The sequence below is a fragment of the Cavia porcellus genome, unplaced genomic scaffold (assembly GCF_034190915.1).
Source record: "Cavia porcellus strain 051 isolate PalLab524CR breed Dunkin Hartley unplaced genomic scaffold, mCavPor4.1 scaffold_9, whole genome shotgun sequence".
Classification (NCBI taxonomy): domain Eukaryota; kingdom Metazoa; phylum Chordata; class Mammalia; order Rodentia; family Caviidae; genus Cavia; species Cavia porcellus.
Window position 1 is genome coordinate 5827081 of NW_026947492.1, and position 21213 is coordinate 5848293.

General features: G+C 47.4%; 1 protein-coding gene across 2 annotated transcripts in view; it reads right to left on the reverse strand.

Annotated features, from left to right (window-relative positions):
- The window catches only part of Drd2 (dopamine receptor D2), a 59388-nt gene extending 39497 nt beyond the window's left edge, over positions 1 to 19891 (reverse strand). Inside the window, exon 1 of one of the 2 annotated variants that reach the window (XM_003472822.5) lies at positions 19723 to 19891. The gene's annotated coding sequence lies outside the window, so the exon portion shown is untranslated. The remainder of the gene's footprint in view (positions 1 to 19722) is intronic. The other variant, XM_003472821.5, reaches the window with a different exon arrangement.
- Positions 19892 to 21213: the final 1322 nt, after the last annotated feature.

Sequence of the window (21213 nt, forward strand, 5' to 3'; positions counted from 1 at the left end):
TCATTTGTTTTAGATCAAAAAAGGCAGATACAGAATCTGAAATTTGTCTAACTCCCAAAGGCTTGGCTTTTCTCTGTGTAGTTTGTGGCCTGCCCTGTTCCCGCGGGAGCTTGCTGGGAGTGGATTAGCACATTCTCTGGCCCTTTACCTCTACTCAGTCTCTGGTAGGAAGGGTGCTCTTGGTACCCTTCCCAGCATCCATCCGAGGGAACCTAGTGTTCTCTGCCTCCCTCATCTCCTACTTTGGAGCTCCTTATTCATCTCCTCCGAGAATTATAACAAGATGCTTAATTTCACAAATCGTCAGAGAAATGTGGATCAAGATCACAGTGAGCAACTGCCTCGTGCCACCAGGATTGCCAGTCCTGGAAAATGCTGTCAAGAATGTGGAGAAATCAGAAAGCTTATCCACAGTCAGCAGGATGGCAAATGCTGTGACTGATACCCAACATGGAATGGAGATGCCTCAAAAAATTAAAAATACAATTGTCATATCCAGCAATCCTACTGGTAAAGATATATCCAAAAGAGCACGAAGAATAACGCTCATGTTTATAGCAGAAGGAGAAATTTCTTACCAAGGGTCCACGTGGTATACATTAGATGGAATATTAATCTGTCTTTAAAAGTAAGGAAATGCTAAGCTAATAGAAAGCCCAGAAATAAAATAAACATATATATCTTGATTTCCAACAAACAGATCAAGAACACATGTAGGAAAGAACAATCTTCTCAGAAATTGTGTTGGAAAATCTGGCTACCCACATGTAGAAGGATAAAATGGGACCCTTATTGCACATTCTATACAAGAATCAGCTCACAGGGGATTAGAGATTTAAATGCAGGACCAAAAACTGTAAATCTGCTAGAAGAAACACGGGGTGAAATCTACCGGACACTGATTTGAGCAATAAATTGTTGCACATGACCTGAAAAACACAGGCGACAGAGGCAAAAACAGAAAAGAAAATTGCATTGAACTAAAACTCTTCTGCAGAGCAATGCAAACAACAAAATGCCAGAGCCTCCTCACAGACTGGAAGAAAGCATTTGTAAGTAACACACTGGCTAAAGGACCGTGCATCTGAAATACATGAGCGACCCAAATTATTCAATAGCAAGAAAACACACAACCCTATTAATTATGCCAAAGGGTCCGATAGATCATTCTCTGAGGCTTTTGCTCAGTGGTAGAGTTCTCACCCACCAGTGTCTGAGGCTCTGGGTTAAATCCACGGCAGGGTGAAGAAGGATACAAAAGTCCAGGAAGTATGCAAAAAACACTTGCCATGAGTAATGACCAGGGAAATACAAATTAGCCACTGGGAAGTATCACCCGTGCATCCAGAACGGCTGTCACCAGACAAAGGAGGTCAGGGTTATGGGGGTGGCTGGCAGGAATGTAAGTTAGTGCAGCCATTTTGAAAGACACTATGGGTGGCCCTCAAAATACTAAGAATACGACTCAACAGCCCCACTCCTGAGTACCAATTCCAAGGCTTGGAATCAGTAAGGGGGAGAGATGTCTGCCTCCCGGTTCACTTTAGCACTATTCGTAACGTCCAACTAGGAAAAAACTGGAGTGTGCACCAGCAGATGTGCAGATAAAAGCCAATGCTTAAGTGCACAGTAGGACACTAGGTAGCCTTTAGAAAGAATAAAATTCTGACCAGTCATGGGAACACATGTCTGCAATTGTAGCACTTAGGAGGCTGAGGCAGGAGGACACTGCATGTTGGAGGCCAGCCTGGACTGCGTGGTAAGCTCAAGGCCAGCCTGAACTACACAGCAGGACCTTGTCTTGAAAACAGAAAGAAAGAAAGAAGGATGAACGACAGGGAGAAACTCTGTTATTACTAACAATACTGATCAGGCAGAGCATTATGGTAAGTGAAATAAGCCAAGCACAGAAAGATAGATATCACACGATCTCATTCACATGTGATATTTAAAAATTCAAGTTAGAAGAAAAGAAGGTTGGTGGTTATCAGACTGAGCAGATAGGGATGAGCAAAGAAACGGGAGTCTTGTCGGAGGTGCAGAGTTTCAGTTAAACAGGAGGAATAATTGTAAGACTTTACTACACAGCAAAGTGCTGGAATTCATAATGTACTGTTTATTGCAAAGTGTCTCTAAGAGTGGATTTCAATTATTCTCACCACAAAGAAATTATAAATGTGTGACATAATATGTTGATTAGCCTGATGGATTCATTCCATAGCATATACTATGTATCAAAGCATCCTAGTCTACCCCATAAATACGTACAGTAATCATTTTTCAATAAGAGTTTTTTAAAGTTTAAAAAGAAAGAAATCCAGGACTCAGAAGTTATAACATGATGAACCTTGAAGACATTATGCTAAGTAAAAATAATCCAAGTACTAAAAGACGAATGCTATATGATTCTCTCAAATGAGGTGTCCAGAGTAGTCAAACTTGTAAAGACAGAGAGCAGAAAGGTAGTTGCCAGGGCTAAGAGGGCCAGAGCAATGGAAGACTAATGTTTAATGATACAGAGTTGCAGCATTGCAAGATGAAACTATTCCGCAGATCCGTCACACAATTTAAAAACACCTACCATTATACACTGCCGATATGCTACAGAGCTATACACCGAAAATGGGCAAAAAGGGTAAATTTTGTCATTTTTTTACCACAATAACAAAAGAAAAAGATTATGAATCTGAAATGGAATTACACCCCGCCTCACCCACCTACAAAAATGAGTACAGTACTGGGATCACCATGTACCCCCATAAGCACTGCTGTCTGAGAGGCTGCCACCCCCGCAGGAGTGGTAGGATCGGGAAACTGACCAGAGATGCCCAGCAGCTCACAGGTGAGTGTTGAGAATGAATGCACACATTTATTTATCCATCAGGTATCTGTGCTACAGCATGTGGAACATTTTTGCCAGGCCCAGCAGGGTGATGAAAAGCAGGGAGGTGCTAGCCCTCAAAGCCAGACGTTCAAACGCAGAGGCAGATAGATGTTCCGGCAGCTGAAGGACGGGCTACATTGAAATCCCGACTGTGCCACTCCTTGGATGAGTCACTCGAGCTCAGTAGGGCTCAGTGTTCACATCAGAGAGTCCTGCCCTCTGCAGGTCTGGATGATGAGAGGATGTATGACCGCATAGTGTAGCTTTCTTCACTAAGTATGCATTTGTTTGACAATAATTGCAAGCAAACAGAAGGAAGGGCAGAGCAGCTTGGTGCTTTTACACAGAGCTCCTGCACAGACTGCAGTCCTGGGCACTGCCAGGCAGGTTGCATCTGTGGGGTTGTAATGCTCCTGCTTCTACTACGTCATAAGGGTGCAAAAGAATGCTATCTAAAGGCCTCCTCCAGACTCTGGGAACCAGCTGGCCCAGACTGAGTCTCTGGAATCCCCCTACCACCACCTCTAGGACCAGGACTGAAGCATCCAGAGATTTTCCAGGAGCAAAACTATTTGCATCTAAATGACCTGGGGAAGATAAAGTCTGGGGCCCTGGTGACTGAGAATGAAATCACTTTCCATGTAAGATTGCCCTTTGTCAGCTCCTGCAGGAGCTGCTAAGCCCTGTCCCTACCACAAAGTCCAGGCCTTAGAGCATCTAATTTTGAAATTATAAACCTTCTGAGTGGCAGCTCACCAAGCTGCTGGCTGGATGCTGATCCCGGTCCTTTGCAGGTAGCACTTCCAATCAGTGATGGCCTCTGTCACCCTGGCCCTGCTTGTTAGAGCGGGTACCAATTATTCTCCAGTCCTGGATGCTGAGCCAAATAACAGCCTCTGGTTCTCAGGGGCGACACCAGGGCAGGTGTATGGGACCGGGCAGGCCAGGAGTGGCTGGGCTGGAGAGACACACAAAGACCTGAGCCTTCCTGGGCAGCAAGGAGGCCAGACTGTCAAAATGAGTAAAAAGGATTAAAAGTGCAGAGCAAGACAGTCCCGGCTTTGTCTTGATTCCAGCCAGCTAGGGACAGCCAAGACCTGCAATTAGAAAAACAACTCCCCGAGGCAAAAGCTCAGCTGCTTAAAAGGTTTCTAACCTGGCATTTAGCAATCTTCATACATAAACATGCATCCCTGCAACCTACACAGAGTATGTGGGATTTTTTCAATCATAAAAATCATTTTCCAATCCTCTCCTTTTTATAAATGTTTTCCTCAGTAATTTTCTCATTTAGGGCTTTATTCTCCTTGTTGCATTTGGAATCTCTAGCTCGCAGGGGTGACATAAAGTGTCGGATATGAGCTTACAGAAGGATATCACCAGGCGAACGTGAGGGGAAGGCTCCATTCACGCTTCTTGAGGTTTGCTACTAGAGAAACAAACGCAGCCCTGTGTGGCTTTTGATAGGGAGGTCACGGTGACCACCCTGTACTGGTGTGAGGATTTACTGATTCTTCCCAGCACATCCACTGAGATTGAAGTTAATCTGGAGGGTATGTATCGACTGGTATCTGTGAAAGAAGTGGCTGTCCCTCCACAATTTACAGGACACCACAAATGAGCGCTGATTGTGTGCGCGTGTCAGGTAGCATGATTAAATGCCACTCTTGTGCGTAGCACTTTGGTTTATACTGATATTAAAATTTGTCTGTAACTTACTCAAGTTCCAAAATTTTGGATCACACACATTCTTTCATTCATTTACTCCACAAATGTCCAGAGTTGACTGCACTATGCAAGGACACAGAGAGGCCCTTACTGACCTGTCTTGGTTGAGTGAGACAGAGACTGGCAAGGCAGAAGGGAGAAAGAGGCAACTTAGTGCCAGCACTTTGTCATGTACATTGTAATAGGGGTGAAACAGTACATGGTGGAACTTAATCCAGGGGCATCACGGGGCATTGCATCAGACAGAGCTGGACTCAAATGCTAGCTTCAGTTCTTACTACTGTGTGGCCTTGAGCACAGTTACTTGATATCAGTGAGTCTCAGAGTCCTTGTCTGTGGTACGGCAACCCCGAATTCCCATCTTTTACAGCTATCACAAGAATTAAGTATGAAGTGGGTAAGGTCACAGTATAATCAGTATTTCAAGCAGTAGATAATCAATTGAATATTGCTGTGGGCAAGAAGGCGACACATTAATTTTAGTGCATACACATGTGTAGTGTGCATGTTTTGTGGCCAGGCCTGTGACCTTCAGATGCAGCTGGAAGGAGGGAAGTGGCATGGGGGCAACTGTTGGTGGTCACAGTCTGCTAACATTAGAAGGGACTTCATTTAGCCCAATGCCATCATCTTAGAAATAGGAACCCAAGGACAGGAAGGGTTAGAGTAGGTGGATCATCAATTTGGATGTGAGCATTGAAACCAGAACTGATCGCTGCTGACTCCCAATCTCATGCAGATCCGTATGAGTTCAGTTTGCACAGAAACAAACCCCAACAATTTAGCAGATGCTCCAGAGGAATGCTACTGGCCGGAGGAAGCAGACTGGACTCCAGCTCTACTTCTCCTTTCTTTGCTATTTGAGTCCAAGCTTGTAGGTTTGCTAGGCGTCTGTGTCTGAGGGACAGAAGCCCAGAGGCTGTGATTTAAGGCATCAAATCTACTGTCTTTAGACAAGTTGTTTTTTTCTACCATCGTTGCAGTTTACCTGTTCACCAGGTTGGGCAGCCAGTGGCCATCTGCTGAGGACACTGCACTCTTCCAACCCTCCTCAGTCACACCCCAACCACCAGAGTCTGGAGCTTGCACGGGCTGGCAGAACAGGAACGGGGAGAGCACCTTCAGGTGAGGGGCCTTTCCTGGGCCACAGGGAACCTGTGTTCTGCCTGGGGATGGATTGTGACTCCCAGGCGGGGAGATATTGAGCTGGGGAGAGCACCCTGTGGAGAGACACCCCCTCTGTACCTCAGGAGCTCCCAGGATACTTTTCTGGTGCTGAGAGGTACTACTGTGGGGCCTTCAGCCCAGCCCTTCCTCCCTGCCACCCCCTGGTACAGGCTCCCTTCCTGGCCTATTAGAGTGGTGTTCCTCAGAACAGTCATGTAGACACTGCTGGCCACATGTGCCCAGCTCTGCCCTTTCCTCTTCTCTCCCCCAAGACCGTAACCTCAGTGGCTGCAACATTGCCATGGAAACAGGGTGTGAGAGATTCTGCAGAGGGCAGGTAGCTGCTCAGAGATGGAGAAGAGATGGCAGCTAAGAAACAATGGTGCTGGGTGCTCGGGTTGCTAATGCTGGCTGCAAGCCTGGTCCTGGATAGAGCTTCTGAGGCCCCAAGTCTCTACCTGGGCTGGGAGCAGCTCAGGCTTTGGAAATCACCCTACCTCTTTCCTTGGCGCTGTCCCTCACCTGTTACGGTAGGGGGTTCATTTCTCTCTCCAGGGTCACTCCAGTTACTCAGCAGGTGATTCCTAAGACTATGGTATGGACGGGGCCGGCACAGAGCAGCCTACGGGCTGTGATGACTCAGGCTCACTGGGGTGCATTACAGGCAGCTTCAAACATGCCATGCGGGCAGCAAGGCAGCAGGAGGAAAAGGGGGTGTGCTGGGCCCAGGAAACCACCAGCACCACTGGCAGCCCCTCATCCCTGCTCATTGGCCAGCCTTGTGGGGCTCCTTCAGCGTCTAAAGCCTGTTTGGGGGAGAAGCAAGTCCCTGCCGGCCTCTCTCTGAGGTCTCTATGGGAGAACCCATCCTACACCTTGCCTGTTTCTCCCCTAGAAAAGCTGACCCCAGGGGCAGGAATGCAGAAGATGCCTGCGCTACTGGCTCTACCCAACCACATCAGAAAATGACTTCTGGAAACCCTTCACGCACAGTCCAGGCCTGCCCAGATGCGGGACTTATCACTGTCAGTACTATTTCCTGATGAAGATCAGCAATCCCACAACAGAGCGGAGCGTATGAGAGAGGAGGATTGCTCTGTGTGAGGTCAAGTTTCAGACCTCAGATAATTCACCTGGCTGGCTGGAGCCACGGTGCTGTCATCTGTGCCAGGACAGCAATAGACAGAGAACTTGGCACACAGAAGGCCTTTGATCAATGTTTGCAGAATGAACCCTGAATGAAAACTCCAAGTTTCTGAGTTTTCTGGCACTTAACATTGGCATGCTTCCTGGGCCTGAGCCAAGTGGCCAATAAATTGGGGTTCCCATGGGCTCCCCTTCCTGAAACACCAGAGGGACCCGCTGTCTTCTTCTGTCTTTCTCCAAACCCCTGTTACTTTGCCCTTACTAACCATTACACCAGCAGGCCAGTGAATCCTTTTAATCCTAAACCCCCTGTCATACTAATTGCTTTCTTTCTTGTCCTTACCTGCCTTCTAACTCAGGAGATGAAGCTTCAATTAGATACGTGGGCAGCTGTTCCCAAATAGGTGATGAGAGGGAAACCGTTCTGCCCCAGGGGAAGCCAAAGCTGTCTACAGGAACTTGGAACCAGCAGAGTAGGAAACTGTCTGTACTGGATTGAAGAATGTCACTCCAAAATTCATGTCCCCTCGGAACCTCGGGGTGTGGCCTTGTTTGTAAGTAGGGTCCTTGCAAATGCAGTTAGTTAAGGATGAAAAAGGGATCATACTGGAGTAGAGTAGACCCTAAATCAGTACCTGGTGTTATTATAAGAAGGGGAGGACACGGAGATGTGGGGATAGATGAAAGTGTTAAGACAGAGGCCACAAGCCAAGGAACACCAGGGGCCATGAGAAGCTTGAAGAAACAAAGAAAGATACTCCCCTAGAGTCTTCAGAAGGTCCACAGCCCTTCCAACCCTTGACCGTGGACTCTTAGCCTCCATAACTCTGAGAGAATAGTGCCTTTTGTTTAAAACCACATGGTCCGTGGTATTTTATCACGGCAGTCATGGGTAGCTAACACATTCCCAAGGTTTATGTGGCCCTACAATGTCTGAGGCCCACGGCTGTGAGGTATGAAGAAGACTTTCGCCTCTGAGATTTCCTTGATGGCCTCAGGCTCAGGGAGCCCAGTCAGATTTGAAGTCTTCCTGCTCAGTGTGCTTTGAGCAAATCTCAGTTTGCTGTGCAAGAGGACATCAGTTACTCATTTGTTCATTGACATCCTGCTTCCTGCCAAGCATGGACTGTGTGGACAGCCCCCTTGCTGCCCAAATCCTAAGATTTGCCTGGTGACCTTACAGGAGCAGCCAATGTACCTTTTAATGTTATTATGAAAACAGCAATACAGCATCCAAAGAGCTGCAGCTTGTCATTTGATACAGTGAGTACCAATTTACCTACAATAAAATGAGAACCTGGCAGGTCTGCAGTCCTGTCTCACAACATGAGCCCCTCAAATACATGCGTGCTAACCTGGCCCTAATTTATGTTTCACTTCTCTGTATTTTCCAGACAATCAGAGTACATCTGGGTAGTAAGGGTCACCAAATCAGCAATTTCTGGATACAGAAAGAAGAAGAAAAGATATGATTTTTGTAGATGTGTAAGCCAGGGGAATTTAGTTGAGGCTGTGTGGGCCAAATAGTGTGAGGAACACAAGCTCTGGCTATCAGATCCAGGGCAGGGCTGTTTGGGGGTGGTGGTGGGGGTGCTGGGTGATTGGCGTGTCCAGGGTCAGACTCTAACCTGGTACTAAGCATCTGTGACACTCTGGATGCATCACAGTACAATTTTTTATCTACACACAAAGAGTTAGTTAATCTAAGTCCTTATGGCTCTGTACAGGCACTGACATTCTGGGGTCTCTCCAGTGTAAATCACTTGCTGGAGGAACTTCTCCCCCTCCCTTAATAATTGGAGGTTCCAGGATGAGCAGAGGATATGTGTACTGGTGTCACATTATTGAAACTGTACATCTGAAATGAGAGGATGCTGGTCACTATCCCACTGTGGTCAATGCAGTGAGCTATTACCTAGACCTAAAGAGGTAAGGATTCCATTTCAAAGAATTTGTCATCCAGCGAGAGAAACCGACCAGGAAATACAGTAACACATGACCCTATCCTGCATGCTATGGAAGTGTAGAGGAGGGTCACCTAGCCCAGGAAGGTGGGATAGTGCAGAAAAGAAAACCAGGGAAGGCTCCCCAGAAAAGGCGACACATCTGCTCGGTTGAGTGGGAGTTAGCCTTTAAGGTCAAAAGCTAGAGCATTTGTAGAGAAAAGAGCATACTGAAAGGTTAGCTATGGAACGCTGGCTGCAGAGGAACAGCAGATGTCAGCAGATCCATGTTCGCTCCCTTTCCGAGAACCCTCGCCCCTTCATCTCTCACACCCATATTTCTATACCAACCCACCACCCCATTTCTCCTCTCGTCCTCTCCTTTTTCTCTACTACCCTCTGTAGACATGAAAAGACATGGCTCACAAGCCAGTAAGAGGCCAGAAAAGGGAAGCAGAACAGGAAAGGTAAGATCTAGAAGAAGATGCGCCCCGTGTCGCCTCAGTGATCCTCTCCTCCCAGCTTCCCCCGCAGGCAGCGCCTCTGCACTCACAAGCCTGTACCGCTTCACCACCTTCCATGTCCACCTACAAATCCCCCGTTCCTTGGAGGAGCATCTCACGCACCCACCACCCTCCACCCGTCTTGGTCACTATCCTCCGTACATTCCTGGACACCTTCCCATCTGGCATCTCTTTCACTGTCTTCTCCTCCAGCCCGGGTCCTGACACTGAGGTGAATGAAATTAGCTGGCAGCATCTTGTCTTCTTAGGCCCTCGACCTCTTCTCCACTACTTTGTACTTCAGTGACCTAGTTCCACGAGGACCTTCTGAACCCTGTCATCATCCGTCCTGACCACCATGGCCTCTGCAACCCAGCTAATCGCTCAGTTCTTCCCCTTCACCAATTCTCTGACCTCACCATGATCACGACTCCATTGATTGCATTTCTTTCTGTTAATATCCACAGCCTAGACTCACTTTCCTTCTGACTTAGATTCCTAGTCCAACATTCAGGTAGTTGTACCAGTATCCTCAGTCCCCTTGCTTCCTGTCCTTGAATTATCTTTAGCTTCTTCCTTGCATTTTTCAAAGCCTATCAGTCACGAAATTCTGGTGAATTGTCAGATTTTTTCAGATCTTCCAAATCCTCCAGCTCCTTTGCTACCACCATTCAGGCTTCAGCACCGCTGTACTGGGGATCTGCAACCTCTCCGGGCTGCTCTTCTTCCTGCCTTGCTTCTTTGATGATCAGTCCCTTCACCCCTACAGAAATTCCTCTGAATATTTTTTTTAATGCCAGCTGAACAGATTAAATTATTCTACTGCCAAAATTCAGTCCTTCAAAACAGACCCTTGACTCTCTCAGGATGAAGTCAAATCTCCTCCCTAAAACATCATAGTTCATAACCTCTGGCTTCACCTTGTATCATCTTCTACCCAAACTCCACCCCTCAGTCACAGAGTTTCTTGCTCTGTGCTGAGACTTAAGATAAAAGAGCATGAAGAAAAGACCCTGGGTCATAAGTGAGCTCTGGTCCGTCTCTGATTTACTTGCTGGGAGATGCCGGGTCCTTCCCAGGATGACACTCTCAGTCAGGTCTCACTCTGTCTCATTGTCTCATCTGCCATGGCATCTTTCATCTTAAGGGAGAAGACAACTTCAGAGCACAGGCTGGGAGGTGTCCTGTGTGTGTTTCTATGTTCCCTGACAGTTACGATAAGAACAATGATAGGTGAATGTTTATTGAGAATTTACCACACATCAGACACTTCTGTGATTTATTCATTTACTTTGCACAAAAGTAAGTGCACAGTCAACAACAACAACAACAAAAAAAAACCTACAGCTGAGTGAGGTCATAGTTACCTGTTTGAGGTTCCACAACTTGTTAGTGGCAGAACAAAGAACTGAGCCTGATTAACTGTGGATTCCAAGTTCATCCTCTAAATCACTCTGTTATAATGAATAACTAGATGGGTAGATGGTACATATCTCACTTTTTCAGGAATGACAGCTTCAAAGTATTGCTGCCTTTGGAGGATCTCAGGTAGACTGATACATATTGTACTTCTCAACCTGAGAACCAGCCCAGGTTCCTAAACTAACCCTCAGCTTCAAAATATAGAAACTACCAAGAACATTAAAAAACTCCCCCCAACTGCTCATCCAGGATGGTTTCAGATCTTCCAGATGACCAGAACCAAAACATCTGAATGTGTGTTTTGGACGGAGCATCCACCACCTTTATCTCTGTGTGAGTCTGGTTGAGGGAGGCTCCCAATTGTGCAATTGTGAATCATCCCAGCCAACTTACAATGTAGTCCAACCAGAAGGCAGCCAGAGAGTGCCAGCACAGAACCAAAGAGAGAAAGTGTGAAGTTTCTCTCTGATTTAGGAGACACGAGGAATGCCACAGACACTGCCAGACCCTCTTGTTGGCTTCAAGTGAACAGGGAGAGGGTGAGACTGGGGGGAAACAAGTTATCATGCACTGACCCATCAGCCACCGCTCCCTCAACAGCTCCAGCGACTACTAAGTGCTTGGCATCATTTTAAATTGCAACTATTTCCAGAGAAATATCAGATTCTCTGCTTCAAGGACCATAGAGTCTAGTGAGAAAACAAAAAACGAACTATGAGAAAATTAGCACTAAACATCAAGGTGGCAAAGGAAGGAATACAAGAGATATCATCAGGCACTGGACCCAGTATTTTCTAGCTCTGTGACTCTGGACAAGTCTCATTTAACTCCTCTTAAGTGGCCTTCAGTGGCCACATCTGCAAAAATGGGATTTATAACACCTATCTCAACGGATTATAATAAGGAGCAATAGGGATGGTGTATTGGAGGGTGTTTTACAGTGACAGGGTTGTTATCACCTATAGATTTTAAAAATTGAAAGGGAAGCTGGGCACAGTGGCACACATCTATAATCCCAGCAGTCCAGTAGGCTGAGGCCAAAGGATCACAATTTCATGTGCAGCCTAAGCAAATTTGTAACTTAACAAGACCCTGTGTCAAAATAAAGGGGGCAGGGAGTTGGGATATGGCTCATTGTTAAGGTTCTGGCTTAATCCTCAGCCCCATGAAATATAATAAAATAGAATCCTGAATGCAGAGTGTTATCACTATTGCTCCAAAAGAGGATAACACAATTATTTTATTTATTTTTTACTTATTTATCTTTCATACCAGGAATCAAACTCAGGACCTTGTGCTTGCTGTACCACTGAGCTAAATCCCCAGCCCCAAGACAATAATTTTAAATGCCTGTAAGTGTATGCAGACTGGATGGTACCCCTACCTTAAATGCTATGTCTGGACAGCTCATTTCCCTATGTCCTTTAAGTCTCAAATGTTACTTCCTTCATCAGGATAATTGTGGACAGCCTATTTAATAATACACAGAACTATGGAGATTACTCAGCAGCTCCCTAGAAAAGACTTTGCCTTCTTGGTTACCCAGAGTGATCCCAGACCTTTAGGCTGTGTACATTGCTAGAGGAAAGATGTTTACTAAACAGTAGATCCACCTTGGAGACTCTTACGTCTTCCAACGGGGACTCCGGATACTAATTTCTGCTTGACAATACACTTTTCTTGCTGACTCTGTTATAAGTGAATGAAAGAGCTAAGGGAATTCAGAATTTAAATTAAAAAAGAGTGATCTGAGGAAGATAACCTGGGAACAGAATACCTGTCCACCTGTCCTATCCTCTGAAATATACCATCACTAAGCAGCAAGCAGCTATAATTGGTCAGAAGTACCAGGCACCAGTCAGAAGAGGCCTCCATGAGAAAGGTATCATAGGTCATGGAAAAAGCCAGAGACAGACAAACAGACAGACAGACAGACACAGACACAGCCACAGACAAACACAGAGACAAAGAGAAGAAGCTTTCAGGATTACAGAATCCCAGGCCCTTTTTCAGACAGGACCATACTTCATGCAAATACAGAGATGGCCTGTGTTCCTGCTACTAATGTTCCCAGAAGACAGAGAGTGCCTGTTTCATCCTGCTTTGGGGAATCTGTGCAGCGTGAGATGTTTTGGGGCTCTCGATCTGTGAAGACAGGAGTTTCCTTGTCCTTGTGCACTGGTATGGTCTCTACAGCTTTTATTTTTAATAAAAAGTGGCCTGTGTCAGGATACAACACCCAGCGTGACAATGCCAATCAGGAAGGTTCCAACCAAGAAGTGGCAGATGAAGGACTTAAGAAGCCAAGAAGAAAAATGAGACCATGAGAAGCCACCATCAGGAAGCCTGATGGCTCTTCCTGGCCTTGTGGGGTGAGATGGGGATTCTGCTGCATTTACTTCAGGAGGATGACAAGCAATTCAAACCATTCTCCTTAAGATGGGGAAGAGCCTTTAAAAGGTGATCACTGAAGAATTTTGTGTAGATTTACAGAGAACATAAAAAAAGTTGTAACTTTGAAATTTGGGGAAAATTTAGGAGCATAATTCCAGAGGTGCAAAATCAGGTACTTAACTAGTGAAAAAGGATAGCAGTTGAGAATTTCCCCCTTAAAGGTTTTTCATGATCAGTAACAGTCATTGCAGGTAACACTTGTGAATTGTGCCTTTATCTATTATTTCTTTTAATCAATATAACAATAAAGTTGGTACCGACATATACCTCTAGATAAGAAATTCAGGATGAGAGCAGGTAATCAACTTTAAAAACCAATCATGCTCAAGTATGGGAACAGGTATTGGTTATGTCATCCATAAAAATCCTGGTGAGGTTTAACAACAGGCCAAAAGCTTTTTATTGTATTTCAAAGTGAAGATCACTAACCAGGCATTTAATGGAAGATTTTCGGGCCATTGAATCTCAGAAACACAAATTTATTATGCAGTATATCAACAGTTCTCTTAGTCTGTACCTGAAAAAAAGTGATTCACAGGGTTAGTGCTCTATCCAGGGATACCCAGACCTCGCCTGCTTCTGCCAACCAAAAAACCCACTGCCCCTCAGGGACAGTTCTCATGAGTCACTCTTTTGTCTGTGCAGGGTGCTAGGCCACTCGACCTTCACCTCTATGTTTGAGCAAGAAACTTATTATTCGAGATAACAAGCTTTCATCCATGGTCATAACAAAGCAGCACAAAGACCTAAATGTTGGCAGAAGTCTGGCTTTCATCTTTTGGACAGCTCCATTTACTCAAAGAGATGTAGGGCAGAAGGTGATATTAATCACAGCTCCAGGCCAGCTTGAAAAAGCCTCCATCCACACCTCTTCCCTTGCTCCTGCTGCCAAGTTGGAAAGCTTCGAGTTCTGGCCTCCTCACTCTCCTCCTTCCCTTCCTTTTCCCCTCAATTGTTTGTGTTCTCCATGTATTGCATCCAAAGCTGCCCACACCGAAGCACAGATAATACTTTTTAATTGATTCTTTTTTGTGTGTGTGTGGTCTTTTTCGTTTTTATCGGTACCAGGGATTGAACTCACGACTGCCTGCTTATAAGGCAGGCACTTACGCCGCTGAGCTAAACCCCCAGCCCCTTTAATTGATTCTTAAATCTAAGAACCTCAAAGAGTTATTTCATCCATTCCCTCACTCTGCTGTGTATTCACCTCACTTTCCTGGTGTGGTGCACAAAATTCCTTGTCACATCGGTTTATTAGAAATATACTCTTACCTCTATTCTTCTCCATTCATCTATTTATGCCACTTATGTAAATCAGAAAGAGCTATTACTTAAGCATCAGATAGTCTGGCTTTGAACCCACATTAGCTCTGTGCTCTTGGGCAAGCCACCTACCACTATAAACCCAAGCTTCTTCCTCTGCTAAATCAAGAGGACAAAAGTTTCTATTTTATAGAGTTGCTATGGGATCAGGAATTGAATGAAAAGCACATGTCAAGTGCTGAGCACAGTGCCCTGTGCACAGCACATGTATAAAAAATACCAATTGTTATGACGATGAGGCCAGCAGTAGAGAGACTTGTGAACAGAACCACTTGTCAAAAGGAACCGTTCTGAGGCAGCCTGAGAGTAAGGCTCTTTCCAGAACTAAGGGTTCCCAGGGAGCTGCTAGTGATGGTGCTGCCTGGGGTAACAGGAAGGGACGGAGGCAATTATACAGCGTGCAACAAAAATAATTTCATTTCTAATGCTTTTCCCCCGCTGGGCCACTTAGACCCAAACAATAACAGTGAAGCGGGGTAGAAATGAGAAGGGCAGACACATTCTGAAGGAGCCTGGTGACAGATGGACGAGCCCCAGGACACAGTTTGTCTCCCAGACATCGCAGCTCTGTGCTGCAGGTGGTGCTGGAAGGCAGGACTGATGAGAAGCTATCGATAGGGCCTTGGGGCTGAGTGTCCTGATGTCACTCACCATTGCCCGTCTGTGAGCATGCTCACAGCATTCAGTGGGCTCCAGGGAAATGAGGGGCTCTTCTTCCCATCCCCTCAACAAATACCTCCCTTGTCTGCTCTTGAGAAGAGTGAAAATCCCTGCAGGTGCCCACAGATTATAACAAATTTGCTCTAAACTTACTAAGCTGCCTATGTTCAATGCATATCTAACATCAATCTATTCTGGGAGTTCCCAGGAGCACTTCCCTGCTCCCACCTTGACATATTGCCCAATACTCTCCAGAACATTCCCAGCAGCCTCTGAACTTTGGGGTTCTTCAGCAATACAAGCTCTTCTATCTGGGGAGAAGGGAGTCCCCAGGTCCTAGTGAGTCATCTCTGGCTCCTCCCATACAGAGCCAGCAGGAGCCTTGGTTCTCTGCAGAGACGCACTCTCGTGTCTCCTAGGGAGAGAAGAGGGTGCACACTCCCAGAGGCACCGCGGCTGTTAAGGGTGTTGATTTAACTCATTTGTCAGATTGAGGTGAAGGTGACAAGAGGAAATGAGCAGTTCACAGGGCAAGTTTCTCTCTCTCTTCTCTGAATGCAAACAGCAACAAACCAAGAGGTCATCATATAGCTTCATTTCCTCTCCATTCCCATTATGCTAGCTCTATAGCCAGACTATTTTCCACACCTATGCAATTAGGTGATATGACTCTGTTGTTAAAAAAAACAAGATGCAATGCAATCCCAGTACTCAAGAGGTTGAGGTAGGAGGGTAACTGAGATCAAGGCTAGATTGAGTTACATAGTGAGTCCAAAGCTAGCCGGAAGTACATGTTGAGATGAGAGAGAGAGACAGACAGACAGAGACAGAGAGACAGAGAGACAGAGAGATAGAGACAGACAGAGACAGAGACGGAGAAGAAAAGAAAGTGAAATTTTCAACTACATTGGTGATGGAGACAGGTGGGAGGCAGCAGAATATTAATGTTGGCTTCCAATAATATTTGAGAAAATAAAAAAGTAAAAAGTATTAGAGGAAATATTATAAGAAGTAAAAAATGCAAGGAGACAATATCTCTCTACTACCCAGAATGGAAAATAAGCAACATATTTCGTGGTTCCATTATGCATCATTATGCAACCTTCCAAATAGAAAGAAAGAAAGAAAAAAGAAAGAAAGAAAGAAAGATCTTCCTACAGCCAAGTCTTGGGGTCTTCCTAGAGCTACAAGATACATTCTTGAGAAGACACAGCAGGAGGAAGGGATGTTGTGCTGGAGTCATCTATACAGCAGGTCACATAGAGAGGAAGTTGCCAACTGAGAAGCTGAACTAAATTGTTCCCTTTCTGCTGCTTGCTGTTTCCAAAAACTGGAGCTCTTGGTGGAATGGAGAAGTCTGGTTGATGAATCTTTGGGCCAAAGAACTAGAAACTTGACATCACTCTGTTTTAGACAACTTCAATAGAGGGAAAGAGATGAGGTATTTCTGGGCAGCTGCCCTTTAAGGAACAGAGACATTCAGAAAAACATCTGAGGAGGCCAGATAGTATAAGAAATTGAAAGCCCTGTCAATGTTGCCTTGGGGAATGTAAGTGACAGAGCCACTCTTCTAAATTCTGTTAAAGACTTCAAATCTTAGTTTATTGTGACCTGCTGGTATACAACCTGATTCGGGAAAACACTGCAGATATAGCTTTGGGTCTTGACATTATAAAATCCCATTTGATTCTCCACTCTTTAAGTGCTAAAAACCTTCATTACCAGAGACTCGTAGGTATTAAATCACAAAAGTGGGAGAATTAGAGAGCTGAAGGTCAGAAAATATGAGGCACTAGGACAGGTTTGGCTCAAGATGACTTCATTATATTACCCCATGTGTATACACACACACACACACACACACACAGTGAGAGAGAGAAAGAGAGAGAGAGAGAGAGCTATCTTTATAACCATTCTTTGGTTTCAACACCAAAATATGACTTTTGCTTTGCAAGGAGATGAAGACAGATCTCTCTAGGTAGAGTTCACATGTGCTTTCCCTTATGCCTGTTTACCCATGGAATAGGGTCATCACACCAGTCTGCCTTCAGCCGGTCAGTCTTGTAACATTTGAAACCCTATTTCTGATGAGACCCTAGGCCAGAGGAAATACGAGACAATTTTTTTCTCTTTCAGGTTCTTTGACATCATTCTCAAAATTATAATTTACAAAATTATAATGTACAAAGACAGAAATAATCCAAAACCTTGCAAGTGAGGTAGAAGACTGACTACCTTACCAAGCATCATTACTGGCTGATTCACCCCACAAGCCTCCCTGTTTATGGAGCACAAGAATTAAATCAATATAGTCAATATGTCACTGCCAGGAGGGAATGAGTGGCTACAAGCCTTGGAAGCATGATGTGCTACCAGGCTGGCATAATCATTCCTTGGCATTTCAGCAGCAGTTGTATTTGCAGATCACAGCACATGCATAACAAAAGACCACAACTCACCCTGAAAGAGGGTAAGAGTGACACACTAGATTGGCCCCCAGAGAGGAGCAGTTAGTATTTATTCAAACCCATTTGCAACCATGTTGGTGATTCCTAGAGAACTCAAGAACCTATCTGAGAAAAAAGGAAAACCCAGTAGGGTCCCGGGGAAGAATCTAGTCACAGCCAACAGCCCCACACTGGAAGAATATAACATGCATAACTTCAGGGGATAATGGTATAAATTAAATATTTTAATTTTAAAACAATTTTAAAGCATGAATTCTCTAAGGAGTGTGAACTTTTATGAGAAGTAATTCCCTAACCCCGTGTACACAGCAACCATCCAGAGATATTGTTAAGAGATAAGCTCCTAAGTTTCATTTTGAGATTCTCACTCAGCATTTCTTCAGGGGAGAAGCAAAAATATGCATCTAACAGCTCTCCAAATGATTCAGAAGCAGGGAGTTCATTTATTAAAAATCCCTTCGAGAAATGCTGCTTAGGACCTCTACAAAAGATCAGAATTTCTCCATTTCCCAATCACCTTTCATCTTCAAGCTGTGCAGGGAAGGTGGGAGAAACTGAGAACATTTTAAGGAGACCAAGGCTGTGAAGGCCATGGCCATCATTTGGCACTAGGTAGGCCTCACCCTTCCAAATTTCAGATATCTGAGACCAGAGATAGCATCATTATTCCCTGCAAACAAATATGTCATGTATTTTGAACACAAAGCAAAGAAGTTCAAGGCAAGGGTTGAAACCTAATAGGTCAGCTAACTGATTCTCTTAAGACGGGTAGGCTTCTCACAGGCCTTTCTCTGCCCACCTTCATCAATCAGCAGCACATGGAAAAAATGAAAAGAATGCTTCCTTTTTCAAGTGATCCTAACGCTGCAGGATGAATCACGGATAAGAAGAAGCATTTGCATCTAGTAGTGGGATCACTGAACGTCCGGTTCCCAGGAGAGAAGCAAGGCTTAGCCTGAAAGGTTTGCAGCCTGGCCAGAATTCAGAAATGATTAGATGTGCATAAGGACCCGTGGAAAAACATCTACAAAGCACCTTACACCTAAGGTACCCTCAGGAAGCCTGGTACCAAGAGTACTGAGGTGCCAGTTGGGCCTAGAGTGACTTGCTCCGACAGCTTTCCTGAGGCTGAACAAGGGTTTGTCCCTGCGGAGGTATCACGCTGAGATTTGTGTCCATGGTGAAGCCTGCTGTGTAGATAGATGCGCAGGCATCCTCTTGCCTCTGCACCTTAAGAGAATCCGTTCACAGGCTTCCTGCCGCACACAGGGATGGGGTGCTACTGTCTGGGGCTCGGAGCTGCCTCTTGTCTGAGCACTCCGACCCAGCGGGACTCATGGTCCATTCCAGAGCTGGACAATCGCCTAGGCTACTGCCCCGACTGCCACTCGCACTCCCAGGTCTAGATGGGACTGGGATCCCAGGCTCCCTCCCCAAATGAGTCTCAGAGACCCGCTGGAAGAGAGCGGGGGTTCAGGACCAAGGACAGCGCTAACCGCTGCGTTGGGCGAGTACAATCCTCTTCCCCATCTTTGGCTTCTGCTCTTTGAAACTGAAGTCTTGGGTTGCAACAATACAGCGTTGCCCAAAACAACCCTTTTTTCTTCTTTTGGGGTAATAGGAAACTGGTTCGGTGTCCCAGGATCCCGAGCTCCAGGGCAGGGAGGAAAGTGCCCTCCGGGGTCCGGGGTCCGGAGCGGCTGTCCCTGAGCGGCTCACTCAACGCCCCGCGAGAAACTGCCCGGTCGCACCCGGCCGTGCAGGGACGAGGATTCCCGGCAGGACGGGCGGAGGGAGCGGGGCGGCCGCCGCTGGTTCCGGACACCCCTTAGCGCTCGGGAGCGGAGTGGCCGGACTAACTTCTGGTCCCGGTCCTGTCCCGGTCCCGGTCCGGTCCGGCCCCTGCCCTGTCCCGGTCCCGTCTCGGCCCCGGTCCGGTCCCGATGGCAGTCTTCAGCGCCCCCCTCTCCTTGGGACCCCGCCTGGCCCCCGAGTCCCGCTCCCTCGGTCAGGTCGGTGCTTACCTTCAAGCCATAGGGCGCCCGGGGGCAGAGTCGGTGCCCGCTGCTCGGGGCTTCGGGCTCCCGCCGCATCCACGCGCGGCCGCCTCCGGCAGCCGTCCCGGGCCGCCGCTCCCGGCGGATCCCTGGCTCCCGGCCCCGCCGCGCGGTTCAGCGCCCCGGCGGGCAGCCTCTCGGCCGGCTCGGGCCCGCGGGGAGCGGTGGACCGGCCGCGGCGGGGCGGGGCGGGGCGGGCCGGCCGCGGGCGGGCGGGCGGGCGGGCGGGAGAGCGGCGGCGATGGGCTCCGGCCCCGGCTCGGAGGCTGGACAGCTCCGCGGCTCCGGAGCGCGGGGAGCTCGCAGGAGCGGGAGGGAGGGGGCGGGGCCGCCCCGGCCACGAGGCGCCCAGGCCCCGCCCACGAGGTGCCCAGGCCCCGCCCCCGAGAAGGCCCCGCCCCCTCGCGCGCTGGGGTGCTTGCTCCTCGCACCCTGGCCTGGGGCCACCCGGGGAGGCTCGCCCTGCCCTCCTCAGGCTGCGTGTCTAGGTTGCGCTGGCCCTGCTTCGAGGAGGCCGAGCTCTGGTGCGGGCACCGCTGCCCAGCGAGTCCAGGGAGGAGGAAGCGGTGTCTGGAGAAGCCCAGGGTCCATTTTTGTGACTTGGGCTCTGGACGTCTCTGTGGCCTCTGCTGTTTGACCTTTGCGGAGGAAAAGCCCAGTAAAGGACCTGAGCCAGGGTGGAACCTGCAGTGTGCTGTGGGACGCAGGCGGAGGAGTGAGGAGAGCTAGCTCTGGGCTGCCCGGGTCATCTGGGGTGCAGAGAAGCCGCTGCTCCCCCTTCCTTTCTCTCTCCCATGCGTTTCACCTTCTTCAGCAGTTTATCACAGAATCAGCAATCCCTGCGCTGGGCTCTACGTCACATTCAGGGTACACAGAAGGGAACCAAACCAGGCCCCTGCTCCCTGTCCTGCCAACGCAGGGGAGGTATCTGTGGCTTAGACGGGAAAGGGAGACCTTGCAGAAGCTGAGTGCTGAGGGGGAGGGTGGCATGGCATTCCAGGCAGAGGGAGCAGCACGAACAAGGGACTGGTGTGCGTGGCAGGGAGTCAGCTCTGCACGACTGAGTCTGCGCCACTCTAGGTCACAAAAGACTGAATCTGCCCCTAGTGACCCGTACAATTATAGAAAAATAGAAAGACTGTGGTATTCATGTCCATCCTTACTTCAGAAGGGGAAACTGAGACTCAGTGAGAAGCTGTCTCCTTCCCACTCCCACAGAGATCTGGGGTGGAGCAGGCCCTGTGTTCTGAGCTGCAGGCCAGCACTGTGGCATCCATGGAAGCATTTGAGGGAGGGGCACTAGTTGCCAGTGGACACCCCTGTGCCTTTCCCCCAGCTCCTGCCTTTGGCCCCACTGCGTAAATCTGGACCGTTATCTGCAGCCCTTCAGGCTTGATAGGGAGATGTCACAACCATCAGAAATCCTAACATTTTAAATGTTTGTTCCCAAAAGACTCG